A 3701-nucleotide genomic window follows, 5' to 3' on the forward strand; every position below is an offset into this window, starting at 1 on the left:
AGCAGTCTTCATCAATAATCGTACCTCCGAGTCCCGTATGTATTTCCTTTTCAGGAAAAGGACCAAATGAGAGAAACTATCAAGTGCTCGAGGCTTCATACTTCAACACTCAAACACTTGGGGGACTACATAATATACATAAGTATATATAAAGAAGGCAGAGAAGATTGAAGAAAAATCAATCCTGAAAAAGTCAAGTGCAGAGTAATAAAAGTCACATGAAGTCATGAGCCAAGGCTAAAGAAAACCTTACTGTAGTTAGGGTAAAAGCTATGTACTGAAGCAGGTTGTAAATAAAAACCTTGCATTTATTGTTCTAAAACGGGTTATAAAGAAAAACCTCATGTTTATTATTTTTTCTTAAAAATCTGTTACAAGGGAAAACAGTTACGACAAAGTTGTAGATGTAATTCAAATACATGTAAGATGTTATTCAAAACTTGTCAAGGCTCAAAATAAAAACTTGTCAATGTTATTCCAAAGAAACATGTGTGTTCCTATTTCTTTTATCGTACGCTAACACCATTATGAAGTTGAGGCGTCTTCGTCATCAAGTGTCAAAATATAAAAGGGCCCTCTTTTATAAAACTCATGTTTAAATCATGAGATTATCAGATGCATTTTCAAATAATATAAATGCAAAAATTATTCTATAAGTCCTTAAGAGTAAAGGCAAGAATAAGAGCAAACAGAAGTTAAAACAATAACATAAAAAACTTCTTGAATACTTAAGACTATAAGAACTTAGTCACAAAACTATGATATTGTTTATACAAATCGCCCCATGAAAGACTTGGGGACCTTCGTTCCAAAATCAACCCTCAAATGATAACCAAGGGTTTGATTACAAATGTCTAAAATAAACTTTCAAAAGAATCCAAGAGCCTTAAACATAGTTTTCCAAAAAGGTACCTGCAAAAAGGGAATTTAAAGCAATGTAAATTTTTTTACTAAGAAGAGAGAACTGAAGAAGGATCATCAACGGGCTCAACTTGGGCAGGATCAGGAGCACCAACAGACGAGGTCTCAGCTTGGCTTGCAACAAGAGGCACAATTGGGCTTGAGGAAGGTGAGACACCCGTGGTAATTTCAGCGTTCACAAGAACTTCAACAACGGGAGTTTCAGCCACGGAAGTTTCAATCACGGGAGCTTCAACCTCGGGAGATGAAAAATCTTGTGCTTGTTGAGCTCGTTCACTGGTTTCATTCACCTTGGCTAATTCTGATTCCAAGTTGAAGCTTTCTTGGCCAATTTCCAGCAAGGTGTCACGACGTGAATTTAAGAACTCCCAACTTACCTCAAAATTAGTTTTCTCTTAAAGGATCTCATAATCCCTCTCCCAAGCAGCGACCTCATTCTTGTGCTCTTCATTCTCAGCTAAGACAGAACTATAAGAAGATTGAAGGGTGGCATGAGAACTCTCTAAAGCATGCACCTTATCAACAGAGGCTCGAAGATCCTCCTGTGTCTTAGTTAAATTCTGAACCAGCTCCCCGGCATAAATTTCTTTTTGATTCAAAAGACCCTTCAACGCCCTGATCTCTTCACTGGCCTTGGATAACTGTTCAAAAAATGAAGACTCAAGGCGCTCCCTTTCCTTCTCTGCTTGACTAGATGAAGCCTTGATGACCGCCAGCTCCGAAGTTAATGCTCGTACTTGCTGTTCTAAGGTACTTCTTCTCTCTTGTAAATCCTCCATGTCGATTTGAGCGCTGTCACACTGTTCCTTCCAGTTGTTTGCCTCCAACTGGGAATCACGTGCTACCTTCTCCAAGAGGGAGATTCTGCTCATCAGCTCAGTGCCAATAAGATTGGCCTACGTAAAAAAAAAAAGAGAAGTAAGAATCTCGAAGTCAAAATTTTTTACAGAATGGAGAAAAGTAGGAAAGAAAAATACCTTTAAAGTAGCATGCACTATGTCATTCATGAGAGTCAGGTTGCTATGGCTCTCAAGCTTTGCTTTCTCGATGGGGCCAATCAAAGGCTCGAGCCAAATATCAGCTTGACCGGACTTTCTCAAGAGGCTGTTGTTAGCAGGAACCTCAATGGTTACGCTCCTCATAGCAGTACTCCTACTTGAAGAGCCCACCTCCGTATGATGAACGATAGGTGGAGGAATTGCCAAAGGAGTAACGGTGGAAGAAGGAACAGAAGCAACAGTTGATGAAGGTAAAGAAGCAATCACAGGTACGGGAGATGAAAAGGAAGATAAGGGAAGCTCGTCTAGAACAGGTCCTAAGTTTCCACTAACAAAACCACTAACAAAAAATTGATCGATAGACTCACGAGTGTCGTGAGGAGAGATGTCATCATCAGGAATGATAACTGGAGTAACAACAGGCTCGGAAAGAGACAGATGAGGGGAGACTTCAGCCTCGTCATCAGAGACGATACGTCTCCGGGATCGTGGTCTCATCACCAGGGAACCCTCATCTTCTTCCTCTGAATCTTCTTCCTCAGTAGCTTTTCTTTTTGAAGAACCCAAGAATATATCTTGGGCTGAAGAGGTACGAGTACTCAAAGAGTCATGAGAAGCTATGATTGTCTATGTGGTAACTCCTCGAATAGCAAATCCTGATAAAAAGAATGATAAAAGTTAGAACAAAGAAAATATTTATATACAGACAAGGTAAAATAGAAACTCTTACCATGAGTTTTTACTTTCCAACCGTAACGGTTGGAAAGGTTTTTCCACGACCTACCCTCCATTGGAGCGGTCTTCAACAACTTTCCTACCCAACCACGAAAGTTGGGCACAGTCTCCACAACACCCATGGTTGCTGAGAAAAGAAAAAGAAGCGACATTAGAAAAGTTGATAAAGCTTGAAAGAAAAGGCACAAGGAAGATTTAACACTTACGTGCAAAGTTCCACTTCTCAGGGAAGGGAACGTTATTTTCACCCACCAAACCAGCAGTGGGGGCGTCAACAAACCGAGCATACCAGCCATGGTCTTTATCGTCCTCGGGGCTCACTAAAACCCTCTTGCTCCTGGCTGCTAGGGTAAACACGCCGTTGCGAAAAAGCCTAGGAAAATAGATGTGAATTAGGTGGGAAAAAGTAAATTCAACATCCGCCAGGTTAGTGAGGTGCCTCAAGCAGGTGACAACCCTCCAAACAATCGGACCAATTTGACCCAGACATACGTTGAAAAACGGCAAAAGTCTAGAATGACCGGGTCAATGGCCGGTTTAAACCCTAGAGTGAAAGGGTATGTGTAAACAAAAGAGAATCCGATTAAGTAAGAAGTGATCCTTTGATTTGGGTTAGGAATGATAATTGGAAAATCGTCACTCCAGTAACAATCCTTACGAATTATGGGAGTGAAAATATCTATGATTTGAGTGGGGAAAGTGTCAGCACGATCTAAAGAGGTAACTTGGGACCTGAGAGATTCTCTATCATGGTGAAAAGAAATTTCTGTTGGGACTATTTCTTCAACTAGAGGCTCACGAAGGGGCTTAGAGGATTCTTTATTCCTAGAAGAAGATCTCTGAGAAAGGGAACCTCTAGTCCTAGAAGAGGGACCCGAGCTAGAAGAAGGAGTGGATGTGCTACCACCACGAGCAGACCCCAAGCTACGGAGTCTACCCTCTCTTCTATGCCTAACAGGAGCATTGGGGAAGTTATCGTAAAATGGGGGTTCTCCTAGGGTTAGGGTTTGGTGAAGCCATGACAAGAGATTGAGTAGAGCAGAGAGA

Source organism: Nicotiana attenuata, chromosome 9, assembly GCF_001879085.1.
Source record: "Nicotiana attenuata strain UT chromosome 9, NIATTr2, whole genome shotgun sequence".
Lineage (NCBI taxonomy): Eukaryota > Viridiplantae > Streptophyta > Magnoliopsida > Solanales > Solanaceae > Nicotiana > Nicotiana attenuata.